The sequence below is a fragment of the Passer domesticus genome, chromosome Z (assembly GCF_036417665.1).
Source record: "Passer domesticus isolate bPasDom1 chromosome Z, bPasDom1.hap1, whole genome shotgun sequence".
In the NCBI taxonomy this organism is placed as follows: Eukaryota; Metazoa; Chordata; class Aves; order Passeriformes; family Passeridae; genus Passer; species Passer domesticus.
Window position 1 is genome coordinate 80,491,035 of NC_087512.1, and position 17,196 is coordinate 80,508,230.

General features: G+C 37.3%; 1 protein-coding gene across 1 annotated transcript in view; it reads left to right on the forward strand.

Annotated features, from left to right (window-relative positions):
- Positions 1 to 17,196, forward strand: part of EDIL3 (EGF like repeats and discoidin domains 3) — a 233,797-nt gene that overhangs the window by 65,133 nt on the left and 151,468 nt on the right. The gene's annotated exons all lie outside the window — the stretch shown is intronic.

Genomic DNA, 17,196 nt, shown 5'->3' on the forward strand with positions numbered 1-17,196 from the left:
AAAGTCCATAGTGGTGACTTCAATGTCACCAGCATTTCTTAAAGATCAGTTCTAGATAATTCTATGATAGTTCTACGTATCCTTTAACTAGAGCCTTTCAAATGTTCATTTCTGATAGTTCTATGCCAATGTCCAGAGTAAATACTAATTTATAATGCAAATGAAGAGATAGGAACAGCATAGGAGAAAACCAGAATAACACATAGTGGTCACTTGTTTGAATTTCAAAATAATTATACATTTGGAGGCTCTAATTAATCATTAGATGAGTGCAAAGAGAACAAGTCAAATGTACTGAAATTTGGTGATGTGCACTTGACTCAAAGTAAACCTAAATTTGAGTGGTAGATCCAAAACTTCCAGCAGGTCAGGCCTCCATGTTAAGAAAATTTAAGGAGAAAATCAGAATCTGAAGGAAAAAATAGAGGTAGATATCTCACTGAAGTTAACTGAGCTCTTGTATTATCCCAAAGAAGGCACAAAAATACATTTACAGAGCAAAATGATGGAACTGTCACAGCTGGGCTCAACACCACAACTGTCCTAAATCTGTGTGCTTCTCATTTGTTAATAATGATTATTTAATTTAATAGATATGTTTTAAAAAACTACACAGAGGGAACCAGGTTTCACTGTTCTGTGGATTAAATATGTCTGTGCCATGGGGTAAAGAGAGCAGAACTTAGTCCAGAAATAAAGCACTGTTTTGTTTATGAGCTTTTTTTGTTAATTTCCATTCCTGAAAATGCTGCTACTGCTGTTTTTAGAGTGAATTCCAAGTGCCCACAATGCAATTTTAAGGGAATTTGGATATAAATTGATTCATTTTAAGTTAAACTTTCTGCAAAGAAATGGAGCTAGTGGGAGAATGATCAACTTCAGACACCAACTGCAATTTCTTCTGACTCTAAAATGTCATTGTAGCTAAAATTTGAGTTGCATAAGGAGATGCTTTTTACCTTGGTGGGGCCACACAAGAAGCCAGGAGATACTACCTCAAATGATATTTTCAATCCATTTCCCTATAATTTTTATCAGTGCTTGAATTTATCCTATGGATATATGTCATGCTACCCTAAAAAAAGTCTAGACATGGCTTCACTTCAGGAAAATTTTGGATTTATTGTGTACTTGGCTGGCAGGAAATTGCATTGCACAAGACTGGGAGGATGCCAGACATGACTGAATCTGGAGAAAAAAATCATATTATGATAATTATCACTCTAATTAGCAGATGAGCATTAACACGGCTTTAAAAAATACACATGTACTTAACTAAAATCTTCAAGCACTTCAACAAAAACTCACTTTGGTAAACAGACTGAAGCATAAGTAAATAACTTGACAATGTGTGGCAATCACAGCAATTACAGAAGGAGGATGTTACATTTCTAGTTTGCAATCCTTGGGGAATATCTGCTAGACAACACTGGTTAAATAAAGAAACTATTGATATTCCTATAGTAACTGAAATCCAGAATGTTAATTTAGTTTGTGTTTTTCTTGTTTGCTACATGTATGGATTCAGTCTAGCCTTGTTAAAAACTTTAAAATTAGGTTTTAGAATAATTTATTTCTTAGTAAAAGATCATTTTGCATTATGTAACCCTGTACACAGCCGTATAAGCCACTGGGAAAAAATGGTATTTCAAGAAAATAATTTGATTTATTTTCCTATGAAAATTATGGTGTAAGCTGTTAGTCAATCATCTCCATTAATTCAAATACTGAAGTGCTTAAAGTAAAATAATGTTGTAAGATGTGTCTAGAGGAGCCCAGGAGTGCAAGACCCTGAGTGATCACTTTTACTAAGAGTGTTTATTAAATGTATGATTTAAGAGGGAATGCTAGCAAAGGTTGCTTCTCTTTGGCTTTTTAATGAGTTTTTGCCCAAAAGCTAATCTCTTAATCCCTCGTATCTCAAAAAAGCCTTCTTGACAATTTTCTGTGCAGTTGAAAACACTAAGTTAAAAATTAGTGTTCAGGATGTCAGGAGGTACCGTGTGTGGAAAAAAAGAGGAGGGTGAAGGAAAAAAAAACAATGAAAACCAAATCAAAACCAAAACCAAAACAAAAAAACCCCAAAAAACAGCAACAATAATAATAATTTAAAAAAAAAAAAAAAAAAAAAAAAAAAAAAAAAAAAAAGAGAACCGAACAAAACATAAAAAAACCAAACCAAACCAAAAACAAAAACCAAAAAACTCACCAAAAAACCCCCAACGAACCAGAAAAAAAAAAAAAAAACAAAAAAAAAAAACCAAAAAACACCAAAATCCCCAAAAATACAAAAAAAAAACCCTCCAAAAAACCACGAAGAGCCTGTGCCACTCTGTCTCCCTCAAAAGGGCTGCACAGAAGATTTTAATAGCAGCTTGGAGCTGTCTGCATCCCCCTCATTAGAGACTTTGTGTGATGACAGGATGCACTGCTGAACTCTGGGCACCTGCTGGGAAGTCATAAATTTTTCAAGGGACATACCTTAAACAGGAGGATTTTCACAGTGAAAGACAACAGGGATTTTACTTAATCATGCATTAATGTGGGTAAATAAAAGGCAGTCCCATTCAGACAGCAAGTCATGAACTATGAGGAGGAAAAAAAAAAATAGATGCATACAAGCACCCAGGAAGATCAAACATTTAGGTAGAACTCTTCCCAAAATAGAGTAGCAAATACTCCAGACAGTTTGTGAGCTGCATGGATTCTTAAGAATGCAAGTTCCTTTATTACCATAATAGAAATGAAATTTAAAATAACCTGATATTCATAATAATATCAATTTCAAGCTAATGATTTTAACTAATTATGCATTTTTATAAATTTACTCAGGGAAAAATATTACTTTTCTGCCATATTTCATTTTTTTCCTAACCCTGTAACTTTGAGTGTGTCTAAACCAAAATTTATAAACAATTCTTGTGAGAGTAATTTGAATATTTTTAATTACTATTCTCATTCTGACCCTACTCTTCTGTTAATAGCAATCATATTAATTTCCTATGTGTACCTTCATACCAAACTTACTTGTGCTAAAAGATTTGAGATGAGGTGACATATCTGTAATATCACCCTATTTGAGCAGCCAGGTTTTTCAGTGCTATAACAGATTTTAAATATCTGATAAACTGGCAGAGGATAAGATAGAGAGAGGCAGGAAAATGTGTGTTTCAGTTGTTTTCAGTACAGCACATCCTCCAGCGAGGTGAAAAAGCATTTGGCTAAACAGATAAAAGGTGATTATATCAAACATTCCAAATAGCAGGATGTTTTCCAAAGATAATAAGAACACTATGGTCCAAGTTAACTCTTCAGCAGACTCCTGCCTACATATATGGAAACATTACTTTCAACCTAAATTGAAACAAAATACTTTTCAATTAATTAATATTGGCATTGAAATGCATTACAGGGTAGTTGGCAGGCTTTACATCTTTTAAATAACTCACAAGTAATTCTTAGCAATCATGCAAATTATCAAAATACAATAAACAACAACTGTTACAGACAATTAATAGGAGTAATTAATGAATTCTCTTCAGGAAAACCCTTAATGTTCTGCCTGTCAACTTGTGTGACTAATTAGCCATGGACAGCACACAAGGGGATCTATGAAATTACATTGGGGGGAGTTTTCTTTGAAATAAAAATTGCTCCTGCTTTGTTTAGTGTGTGCATAAGGGGAGAAACACAACCTTAATGACAAGAAAAAGAGTTTATTAACTTTATTATGCCATAAGGCAATGAGAGTGTGTTCCATGGGTTGACCATGTTCACATTTGCAATCTGAGCATTTGAAAACTACTCGGTTTTGATTTTCCAAGCCTGAAATTCAATAACTGTCTGAGAGGATAAACTGGTGAACATGTTTAGTTTATTTAAGTGAAAAAAAAAAAAATAACAGATGTCAAATGGGCTGCCAGCATCCTTTTGGAAAGTGTCTGTACCTTTTATGTCAGCTCTCACTGAGAGGATCTCATTATTGAAAAACATGTTGAAAAATGCCTGTGTGCATTTTGGAAGGGTGGAAAGGCAAGTTAATGATCTTGTGGTTAATGATCAAGGGAAGCTGGGTTTCAGTGCAGCATGGAGGCTGAGTGAAGGGAGAGGAGTTGAAAGGTGAGCCAGAGATGCCACTTTCCCATGGCATCTTTATTCCTCTGAGTGATTAAGAAGTGATCCCGGGGTTCCTTGCTTGGCACGTTGCAGTTTTCCATATCAGTTCAGTCTTCCCAGTATCCAAAGTAAACTATTTCTTTGACAGCTGCTGTCTCTCAGCCAGAAACGCAGGAATCAAAGGAGCTCTTCCCTTTTCATGCTGTTAAATAAAAATTCAGTAAGATGGATTAGGCCCAGAGTGCTCTGATCTGGTTTGCTTTGTGGCTTTATTTGCACAACTTAGGTCTCCACTTTTGCTTTCCTGACCTCTGCACTGACAGGACAAGGGCTTCTGGAAAAAATTAGCACAGATAAAAGTCCTGTCACTCAATTCCTGTCAGTCTTGCAGATGCTTTTCAATGCCATGATTAGAAATGACTGAATGATTTCAAAGATGCTTTTATAGTCTTACAGTGTGTGTTTTGTCCTTTTTTTAAGGAGGGCTGTTTGCACCACACGTTGGACATATGTACTCATGGATTTTGCAAGGTAGAAACAGTAAAAAGAATCCACTCTTACAAAAGAATTCCAATTGCTCACTGTCATGTTCCTCCAGTAGGCAACTGATATGAAAGTATTCACCTCAGAAGTAAATAAAGGTAGCCTGGAATACTGCAGATTACAGCACTGCCCCTCACAAAATCAGAATAGTTGAAGATGTGAGGCACTGGTGGACGTGTGTAGCTTAACCCCATCCCTCAATGAATGATCCAGAGGCACAGGTTTCTCAGGGTAATTTCCAGTTGAGTTTTGAATATTTCCAGGGATGGAGACTTTACAGTTTCTCATGGCAATCTGTGCCAGTGTTTGATCACCTTCATAAGCCAAAAAAAAGCAAGGAAACAAACAGACAAACCCCAAAAGCCCAAATATATTTTAGTGTAATTTTGTGAAATTCTGTTTTTTTCTCATTGTGCTGTCACTAGGTACCACTGAGAAGTCCCTGGCTTTGGTGTCTTTATTTGTATTTTCTTCCCCAAGCTTGACTATTTGATTTCAGGGAAATAATCACATCCCTTGGCCTGCTGGCACTTCTCTCCCCAGTGCAACACAATCCTTTGCAGATTGCCCAGGATATTGGGAAATAGAGTGTGTACTCCAGATTTCAGCACCTATTGCCACTGCTTTGGGTGTAGTGCCACCCAAATTGGCTATATTTATTCCTACATCAGCCAAATTTATGTAAAGTGACTTGCTCACCACATTTCTTATTGTCAAGAGGAAGACTTTATTATATAACTGAATTCTTTTTCAGTGAGCTGTCATGATTTTCTCTTGATACTGATTCATTATTTGAAAAAAAAAAACCCAAAACTTGCAAAGGCAATTGTTCTCTTTTTGCTGATATTCTCACTCCCAAAAACCATTCCAATAGCTCTGTTGGTAACAGAAGATTAACATCAGAGGTGAGGTGGGCCTGTGTTTATTTGAATTCAGCAAGAATAATCAGGCTCCATGGTTAAAGTGTAGTTTCTTCTGGGAGAAGAGTGAGAAAGTGTGGGAGGGGGATTAAAAACAAATCCTTCCATGCAGGTCTTCAGTACATTGAGGGCATTTCTCAGTGCTCTATTCTGCCTTAAACCTTAGGGCTTCACATTTCTCTTATACAGCGGTGCTTTATGGGGAATTACCTGCAAAACACATTTTTTAAACAGAAATTATCACATAATCAAGATGTTCTCATAGGTTATGTAGCCCTGTTAAAAGCAATCAATACCTATTAATAAAAATCATTTGACAAATTAGGTCCTAATGTTTAGTTTTTGGGTAGCCTGAAGAGTGCATAATGCAGGAAAATCTAAATTGAATGGTCTGAATGCATGCAAGCAGAATAGCTTGATAAATGGCATTTATTGCAGGGCAGAAAATGTTGAAAGTCATAATTTACAATATTTCTGCCCAAAAAAATTGCCTTTGGTGTTGATTGCCAATAAATCCATTGTGAAAATAAGGTTTGGAGTCACAATTGGTGAAGAGGGTGCAAAAATGGGAGTTCACAGAGCTGTAGAATCCCAGGTTGGAAGGGACCTTAAGGATCATGTGGGCCAAGCTTTCTTGGCAAAATCACATCCAGGCAAGGTGGGCCAGAGCCCTGTCCAGCTGAATATTAAAATATCTAGTGCTGGGGAATCCATCCCTTCCCTGGGGAGACGATTCCAGTGGTTGATTGTTATGGTGAGAATGTTTCCTCTTGTGTCCAGTCAGAGCCTCCCCAGAGTCCTTTGGACCCTCACCCCTTGTCCTCTCCATGCACAGAGGGAGTGTCCACGTCCTCTGTGGCCACCCTTTCACCAGGGGAACACGGGCTGAGGTGTCCCCTCAGCCTTCCCTCCTCTCTTTCCCCCACAAATCAGACTTCCCAGCCCTTGGATCCTCTCTGTGACCCTTCCCTGCTCCCTCTCCAGCCTGCCCACTTCTGTGTGGCACAACAGGGACCACGCCTGGGCACAGTGCTCCAGGTGGGACCCAACAACAGCTGAGCAAAGTGGGGTGATGACTTCTTCACCTCTAATTTGCCCTTTTTAGTGCCTCTTTGTGTGAAAGATCCTGCAGTTAATTCCTTCCTCATCTTTGTGTCCCTTTGCTCCAGAATATCCTTGTGCCTCTCGTCCCGTGCAGTCCCAGAATTGCAGAGGGAAGGATCACCCACACTGACCTGCTGGCAGTGCTCTTCCTAAACAACCCAGAATGCTGCTGGCAGTTGTAAAAAACAGTGCTTAATATTCTGTTGGGTTTCATCAGAATATTTATTTCATAAAGCATTTTGAAGTACATGACAGACCTTAAAAATGTACATGGTACCACTGGTCAATGTGACCATGCACAATGTTTGTAGGTAGAGAAAGCTTTAACACCTGAATGACCAATGCCCTGCTGAATGAATCTCATGCTGGAATTCATTTCACATTTTCCTATTTTTGTGTCTGCAATTTTTTTTATTTGGAGGTGCAAACTGGCAAGGGATAAGCAGGTCACACACTGGAGGGTGAGAAGTTGTCCACTCTGAAGGAGCTTTTATTCATTTTATTCATCTAATTAAAAGGGCAAATAGAAAACATCTAGCCCCTTGCTGGGAGACCTACTGCTCAGGATGAGGCCTTGCAAAGAAAAAAAAGTTTGTGGGCATGGGTTTATTTGCCAAAACACATCCCCAGCCCCTGCTTTCAGCTGGAGGGATGAAGGACTCAGCAGTTCATCACATTTTGATTAAAAGCTGCAACACTGATGCCAAGCCTTGCGTGCAAAAATACTCAGAAAAGCATGGATACAGGTCATGGAGAGCTGTGACAAACTGTGAGGAGTGGGCTTTCCATCCAGGTGTTATTTAACTGGAAATTCCAAGTGCACAGAGCCTGCTAAAGGCAGGGTGCTGCAGAAACAAGAGTTGGCACCTGCCTGGGCTGTGTGTACTGGAAAAGAGGCATCTCTGGTGAGCCAGGTACATTTCCATGAGGTTTTGACCTGTTTTATTGGGTGAAGAAGAGAAAGAAAAAAGAACAGAGGAGAAAAAAAAAAAAAGAATAAAAAAAGAGAACAAAGAAAAAAAAAGAAGAGTGTTTTCCCCAGAAATGTGTTGTGTCTATGGCCTTATATATTTTTTAAACCAGCTTCAAAAGAAGTAGGTAGAATAAACCAGTTATGTTTTGTCAGACCTGCCAGTGAAATAGGCTGCACATAAAAATCTGGAGAGCTCATGCTGACAGACGGGGGAAAATTGCTCTTTGGATAGGTGCTCTTAGCTTTGTCTGGAAAGAGAAATGTTCAAATAATTCAACTTTGGTGGGCAGCAGCTGCATCAGGTTAAAACAGCAGAGCACATGGCACATCAAGATCTAATGAAATAAATATTCTGGTACACAATATTCTGCACATTTTCACATCCATGAGTACCTCTGGAGTGCTCCAGGTGCCTGTGAGAAGTGCTGACACAGCTGCTGGGCTGCTCCTTGTGATGTTCCATGTCATGTTGACTTTGTTCTTTGGTGTCTCCATCCTGGTGCTTAAAATGGGTCTCTCACCACTTTAAAAATATTATTATTACTATTATTAATATTATTATTATTGTTATTAAAACATGGAAACAATATTTATATTATTGTCCCTAATTAATTCTTATTGCCTTTAAGGCAGTTTCTATTGCCAGATAATTTTTTTATGTATGCCATTATCTCTGGATAATATACTAGAGGTCTTCAGGTTCCTGTCCAGTTCCAGAGAAATTAATTATTGCAGGACTTTTTGTATTTTTGAAATACACCACTCATTAGGAACTAATAATTCTTACAGATTAGGGATCACTAAGTATCATCATGATCAGGATTAATTACTCTGTGGTGTTGCTAGTAATGGGGTAGTAGCTTTATTTTCCTGTTCCTTTAGCTTCTTGGTTAATGCAAAGTAAACAGTTTTGGAGGTTTTTAGGAGACCAGACAACATAATTTCTCATAAAATTTTGACTCAAGAAATGTTCTTGAAGCACTGCCTCTGTTTGTTTTCCCATTTTATATAATATAGCTTTCTCCTGGATTTTTGTGTAGAAGGATGTGACTCAACAGTATGGAAGCAACTTGCTAAAAAATAAAAATGCCAGAAGGAAGCTGATTCTTTAGCTGAAAAAGCAAATTGGTCTTTAATGAGATGTTAATTCTGGCATCCTAGGAGATTCAGATTAGAAGATTTTATGCTTCTTAGGAAAAAATGATCAGATGGAAAACCTGGTGGTGTTGAACTTAATGCAAGCTCTAAATGGAATTTGGTTCCAGAGTAAAAGAAACACAAATTAAAAGCTGAATATTGGATCCAGAAACAGATGGACATTATTGTTGTTTTTTTCCATTCCCTCTTTAAGTTTTTTATCAGAATTTTTTCTCAAAACTATTTATATAAAGGGCTCATTAAGCAGAGCAAAATACATCATGTTTTGGCATCACTTTTTCTTACTTTTCTCTCTCCATGTATGTTTGCTTCTTTTTAAGTAATGAATTAAGGAAATACATCTCAGCTACTAAAAATATAGATGAAATAGCTCAGGAATCCTTTTGCTTTTCTCCCATAATAAAAAAAAAATTATTTGGTTCAGAAGCAGAAGAATAAGAGTACACAAATATTTCTCCTAAAAAATTTAATGCTTATAACTGGGAAAAGTTGTTATTTAGTAGCTCAGAAATTTCTTTTCACTGGGCAACTCTCTGTGATCTGATTGCTTTCTAAGCTTATTCCTTTTTCTGATTTAAAATATCAGTTAAGTCACTTACTTAAGGGTCTTTGGTGTTCATCATCCAGATGAAAAATTCACTTAAGCACTTAAAATACTGTGGAATGATATTTCTGCTCTTCTAAAACCTCTTTAGAAAAATGTAGAAGAATTATGCTAATATGGATCAGATGAGACCTTTTAACTTTTTTCAACAAGGGATTAATTTACTCCAAAATTACATTTCTTTAAGGGGAATAGCTAAATGCTTTTGTTCTTGATTGGTTTGTTGTTGTTTCTTTTTTCTTTATTTTTTCCCCCAAATATAAATATAATTACAGGAACTCCATAAGAAGTCTATGGCTGATTTTTTTTTTTCCTGTTAGGCTACAGAATTAATTCATATTTTGTTGCAAGGAATCAAGAAAACAGGGAAATTATATACAAGATAACATAATAAAATACAGTTAAAAATAACTACGAAAATTATCAGTCAAAATAACAGGAAGAAAAATGCCAGTGGGGTGTTCACCTTTCCTCCCCCATTTTGGGGCTTTAATTTTTGTCTGGATTTATTGCTGTTTAGCCAGATGTGCCTGTGCTGTACCTGTTCTTCTCAGGTGTTAATAACAAGGTTGAAATACCCACACTTTTCCTCCTTCATTTACCCAGTAAATTATCTGGGATGGTTCTTTTGGGGTGAGAAGACACTACATGCCACGTGCTCATCTTTTGGTGCATTAATGAGGATAATGAGGACTTGAGTGAAATCCTGACTGTTTGAAGCATATGAATAATTCAAATTAGAGACACTGATTTTGAGGGTGGTTTTTTTCAGGTTGTATCACAGGTGTACAGCTTTCTCCTACTTGATGATGCTATAAAATGATGATTAATAGTAATTAATTTATATTTATGTTATATTAATGACCAGAATTATTAAGGCATGAGGTTTCACGATGAATTATGGTTGCAGAGCTTGTATTTCATGTGCATTACTTGAGCTGATCACCTGCTTGAGAAACTGACATTGCTCCATGAGTTAGGAGAGTCAATATATTATTTCCTCTGTTAGAAGAAATTAATCAATGAGATTGAAATTAATGTTTCAGCTGCTCCCCCATGGCTATATCTGTAATATTAGAATGCTAATTTGAGGTACAAACTCTCAAGTTATCAATACCATCTTCACTTTCAAACATGCACTGGAATGGCAACACTCTAAATCAGGGAATTATGAATTCTGGAAAATTCAAAAGGGTGACTTGGACATGGCCTTGATTTTTTGTCCCTGAAATTAGGAAAAGAGTTAGGTAGAATTCAAGAGCTTTACGATTTGACAAAATCACACTTCAGCTTCCTCAGTATTTATGATTCTCTTCAGTTTATGTGTCACTTCATGCATAATTGTTGCAAATATGTGTAATTCCACTCTTCTGATCTATGCTTCTGACAGATATCAAATTCCAACCTGCATGAATGCATGCAAGGTTTTAATTTTATTTTTTTTCAAATGGGTGGGTATGAGACATGCATATACAATCTGCTTTGTTTGCCTGCCCACATCCATAGTACTCTGAACCTATTCCCAAACCTACTCTCTGTCAGTTTGAAGCCATTCCCTGTGTCCTGTCCCCCCAGCCCTTGTCAATTTTCTCTCTCCGTTTTTCTTCTTGGTTTCTTCAGGCCCTGCAAGGCCACAGTGAGGTCACCCCAAATCCTCCTCTCCAGGCTGAATAATCCAAATTATCCCAGCCTTAATGATGTCCTACAATTACCTGCTAACAGGCTGACAGGAGTGATCAAAATATCCTAGAATATTCAGTTTTGCCATACAAACATCTTCTGCATAGACAGCAGGATACAAAAGCTCAGACTTCAAATCCTCATGGAGATGCTTCACATATTGCATTTCCATTCAAAGACAATTCTTCCTGGCTCTTTCCCTTTGTATCCACACAAACATAGGTTATTGCAGAAAGGTGTGTCCTATGGGTAATGCAATTTTTTGCTTCTTGTCTCCAGCAAAAAAGATCACAGAAGGAAGTTCCAGGGCTTGCAGATATTTATCCTGTGCAGGATCCTACACTCTGGAAGACAGGGTTGGGAGTGATGTGCATGTGAATTCAGAGTTTCAAAGGGGAAGTCCATGATATCTGTAAATTCCAGTCTTTTCTCTAAATCCCAGCCAGTATTTTTTGTAGCTCCTCGTGGCTTTGAGCAGTAATAATTATTTGGCTTCTGCTGACTCTGTTTGCTTAACTGGTCCTTCTAAATGCAGGTGTAGGGAAAGCTAGAGAGGAAAGAACCACTGCTGCTGTGGCAACTTACTTGGAAGGAAAAGGAAGGAAAGGTTACTTTTCCTTCTAAACATACAAAGGAGTTTTCATGGAGTCTGAAGCGTTTCACAATGCAGACAGAAACAGGGCAGAAATAAAATTTCTCATTTGTTGATGATGCCTGTATCTCATTTTCAACATGGACTGGAAGCAACTTCTGCTTCAAATGCACATTTAAAGTTAAGTGAATTCGTTATGAATGAACATTTACTATCCATTATAAAAACAAACCAACAACAAAAAGGCAAGAAGAAAAAATAGTATGTTAGTCCCCAGACTGACAGACGTGTTGTCACAAAAGACATCAATGGGGAGGTGAAAAGAATGAATGCACCTGAAGAAAAGGTAGCATGTTATTAGAAATGAGCTGAAGAACTGAGGTATTTTATGTCCATTTCTTCTCCAACACAATACTAACATATTATTATGTTATCCATATTGTCATTAAAAAACATTTCTTGTTTCCTAATTTATTCAGCAGTTGCAGTGACTAGAGCTTTAGAAAGGGTGAAAAGCTCAGTTCCAACAACTTGCATTTAATAAAGATGAAAAATATATTATCAGTGAGAACCTACAGTGAGTCTTAGGGGACTCAGCAGAATATATTTGTCTAAGTACTAATGGTGATTAAAAGACATCATGAAACACTGCCACGCCACTTTCAGATTTTCCAAACCATGTTTTTGAGTTTAGTTCTGCACATCAAAACCATGTTCTTATGGCAGGTGTTTTTCTCCTACATTAACCAGCTTTCTACTGTTGGGGCAATGCAAACTAAAAACATTGCTACTCTGGCAAGGTGGAGTTTTCATCATTACTAAAGAGTCTTAACTACTTAGATACACCTGAGAAAAGGCTCTGAGAGGTTTTTGCAGCCCTGTGTTAGCACAAGATCTTCATTTGCACAGGCAGTCAGGACATCAAGGCTTGCAACAGAACTCTGGTTGTGGATAAAGACATAAAACCCTGAGAAACCAGTAAGAAAAAAATATTTTTAAGAGCTAAATCTCAGTGTATTGTGTTACCATTTTCTAGAAATATAAAGCACCCAGTTCATATTAAGTATCCAGTTCTGTCAAACTCAATTTGAATTGACATTAAATCAAACAAAAAATCACTTCTTGAAGCTGTCTTGGTTTTCTCCATGTGTTAACTAAGATGAGGGCTGAAAGGGTGTGAAATAACATGAAGACAGATGTATGCCAACATATTCAAGTACAAATGTAATCTTGCTGCAATTGAGAGAGAGAAGCATGTCTTGATTAAAAATTCCTATTACTTTCTTCTCCTTCTGAGGCAGGTCAACTTTTTAATCATCAGTTATATTATTCATTATGAACAGTCTAATGAGGCCAGAATTTGGTCCTTAAAGATTAATTTTTGCAGATAGGAAAACTGCGTTGTCAGTGTCATTTGATTTATTCAAAAATATGACTGAATGGGCTGTAATTTATAAGGGGAACGACGACAGTCATAAAAAGAAAATATTTAATTTCAGCTTCTGCTTTTCCTGGCATGAAATAAGAAACATCTGCAGTAGTCATTAGCTTGTAGCTGAACAATACATTAGCCTAAGTCAGCAACAAAAGTGAGCAGTGGATTAACTTTGTCCTCAGTGGTGGCGACTTTGGGATCAGTTTTACTCATATTAAACCAACAGATCCTGACCAGCGTAGCATGAACAAAATAAATAAATATATCAAGCTGAATGCAAGGTGGTGGATGCTTCTGCAACACTTGTGCCATCCTCCCAGGTGGGAGGAAACCTGAGCAGTTTAAAAGAATCAGTAACTCAAAGTGAAATAGATTAAATGTGTTTCGAGCATTGCAGCTGAATAAATGAATGCCCAAAGACCATGAAACAAAAAGTTTACTAAAATAAGGAAAGTAAATATTAAAGTAGCAGGCTGTGAATCTTGATATTGATTAGAACTGGGATGTGCCAAGCATTTCTTTCATGCATCTTACAGTAAAATACAGAAAGAATTAAATTATACAGGTTTTGTCTGGTCTGGCTGAAATCAAATGGGTGGCAATACTTTAGGAGAAATACTTGACCCTTGTTTAAGAAAAATTTATATTAAAAATACCATAACCTGGCTAATGAGCATTGAGTTCAGTGGCTTCTTTTATATAATTTCATTTGCCACTGAAGTTAATTTCATACTCTGTAAGAGGGAGTGTTGCATCTACACTTCTCATGAGCTCTGTTCATTCAAAAATGGTCCATAGTAGCTGCTCTGTTCTGCTTTGACTTGGCAGCCCTAAAAATCTAGATTTTCTGTGCTGAAGTAACTTGGCTTGGTGTGACAGTTCTGCTTGGAGCCTGAGAACTCTACAGGTTGAGTAGGAGAGGAGACAGGACTTGTGGGTGACACTATAAATCTAGTTTATTTGCATTTTTGCAGCCTTCACAGCCATATTTGGATAGGAGACAGACAATTTAGCAACATAAACATAACAAAATACTTTTTTTTCACATTGTTAGCCAGTATGTGGTACCAAAATCACAGTGGCAACACCCTGTCTGGTGAGAACTGGGGCAGCAAAGAGGATGCGATTAATAGCAAACCAGAGTGCAGTACAGTGAAACATAGCAGTGATGGCCTGCCTGGTGACAGCAAAGTGATGAAGGGAGACTGATTAAAAGGACTCAAAGCAGCCTAGCAAAGCAGCTGAGCAGCATCACAAGACAGCGAGAGGGAAGTGACTGCAGAGTTCAAGGGAAACGTCAGGGAAATTGAGTTTTTTTGGCAGTTTAACGGGATCTGTAGGATTATATCAGCTGCAGGACCACACATTTCCACTGTTTGGGAGGAGAGGAAATATCCTTTCAGACCAGGGAAGGGTTACCAAACCCTTTGGCAGAGGAGCTGAGGACACAGGTGCCATGCATTCACAGGGACTAGAACAAACAAAAAATGTAAAAAATACTCTGCTTGCCCTTTATCATTTTTTACAGGCGTTCAGGGCCCATTATTCACCACTTATAACTTAGATACAGTTAGATTTGTGGCTGTCTGTGAGGATTCATCAACATTAGGAGCAGAACAAGCCACCACAAGGACATGCAGGATGACCTCTGTGAATCTCAGCGTGCCCTCACACCCAAATATTGCTGCCTGCTGTCCTGAGAGCCACCCCCAAGCTTTGCCTTCCCCAGGAATCTCACAAACAGGCTAAATACAGGAAGAGGAGGGGATTTAGAGAAGGGATTTGGATAAGGTGAGAGAAGCCCATCTGATCTAGCTGGCAGTCTCTGCTCTAGAAGAAGCTGGAAAATGGCATTGTTTAGATTATGAATTTTTCAGGGATTTTTTTTCTTCCCTGTTCCTTTATCTGAGTGCCACTGTGGTACAATCTGCAGCTGCAACTTCATCTAGAAGTATCTCCTCTCATTTTGAGGTGAGCATCAGCAATTAAACAAATAACAAACAAAACCAGCTTTTCAGCACTGGATTTATTTTTTATATATAAATGGTGCTCAGGTGCCTCTCTATTTATGTTTTCAACAACCAAGTAACAGAACACCCTAACCCTTACCACTGATTATTTCTACTGTTTCTTGTTCTGGTAACGTTTCTGTTAATTTTCTTTTTCTTTGATATTTTCAAACCTTTATTGAAATGTAGACACAAGAACCAGAAACCTTAGCCCAAATCTGTTTAAATATCCTTATAGGAGGTACCAAACTAATCTTATATGTCAATATTCAGAAATCTCATTGACTGCAATATTTATTCTTATTATTGAGAAAGAGTGGGTGAGATGATGGAAAAAGGATGGTATATAAAACAGCAGCAGGATTTGTATCAAAAATTGTGTGGCCAGAAAGACCAGGGAAGTGAGGAGGTTTGGCTACATCACAGATTGGTCTCTATGATCTTCAGTCTTTTCCAACCTAAATGATTTTGTGATGCTGGCAATTATTTGATCAGTGGGCAAATATGAAATATTTACAATATAAAAACTATATTTACAACACAAACTGCTGACAAAAAAGGCATTAAGCAGGAAAAGGTATTGATCTGACCTGCAGACACTCAGCAGAACCACTATCATGTAGGCAAGTGGTTATTGCAGATATTATTCAAACCCAAATATTATCAGTGGCTGTAATTAAATATAAAACTGGATGAGAAATTGTAATTTTTCAGTACTGATGAGCATTCTCAACACACTTTAGAAGGTGTTCTTAAACTTGGGCTTGCTGTGGGTCCAGATGAATCCTTGAGGTATCATAACACCAGGTACAACTGTCACTGTGGTGATGGTGTTCTTACTAGAAAAAAAAAAAAGAGAGAAAAACAACTCATGAAAACAAAGTATAAGATCGTGGCAACTTCTAAGTATAACTTTATTGCAGAAGTAAGAAATTCTAACTGATTTTCAAGATTTTGATCACAAGGATATTTTTTGGTCAATAATTCAAATTTTTATTAAGGAAGAAGCAGCATCCCCCATGCCACTATGCAGTGGAGAGCAAGAAAATTGATCAGAAATATCCTTTAAAGGCTTCAAGGTGTCTAAGAAAGGCCCGAGGACTTTTGAATCTGAAGAAGAAGGAATATGGACAGAAAACACTTTTTTTCCTTAAGTTTACTGGTTCAGTTTTTATGGATAACATGGATACAACCATTAACATCTTTCCTCCTTAATGTTCTTTGAAAAAAAAGAGCATCTGCTATTTCTTAGTTTTTACCAAGTCATCCAATTTGCTGTCAGGGCTTAAGTTGCTTGGTAAATTAGATATAAGACTGAAGAAGAAAAAGAAAGTTCATAAAATTCAGCTGTCCTGTCCCTTAGGGAGAACAGAAACTTCTTCCTGGAAGTATTAAAAAAAAAAAAAGCAACAACCAAACCAAATAAACCCAAAAAAAATCCAATTAAAAAAAAAAAAAGACAAAAAAACCCCACAAAAACAAACCACAAACAAAACCCCCAAAAACAAACAAACCCCCCAAAGAAACAAACAAAAAACCAAACAAAAACCTAACAAAAACCCCACAAACAAACAAAATCCAACCAACCCACCAAAAAACAACACCCAAAACCCAACCCAACCAACCAAACACCTCAACCAACAACCAAAAAAACCTCAACAAAAACTCACCACCACCAAAAAACACAACAAAAACAAAATGAAAAACCCGAACAAAAGACCCCAAATCAAAACAAAAAACAACCAAACCAATAAAGGAAACAAACAGAAAACTAACCAGGGAAGGGAAAAACCCTTCTCTTGAGACCTGATTGATGACCTTTATGTAGAAATTCCAGCAACTACTCGCCTCCCCCAGAATTTTGGGGCTGCATGTGGAGTGGAGATTGAAAATATTTTGGGAAACAGCTGGAAACAACCTCACTAAACCTTTCAGTCACTGAGGTTTGCATTAGTGATGGAAAAATGGCAGCAAAATTTACACTTTCTACTGGGAAAGACTGACCTAATTGCAGAGGAATTAATTATCCTGGAGTTGTAAGCTGGGATGTGGTCCTGGCTAG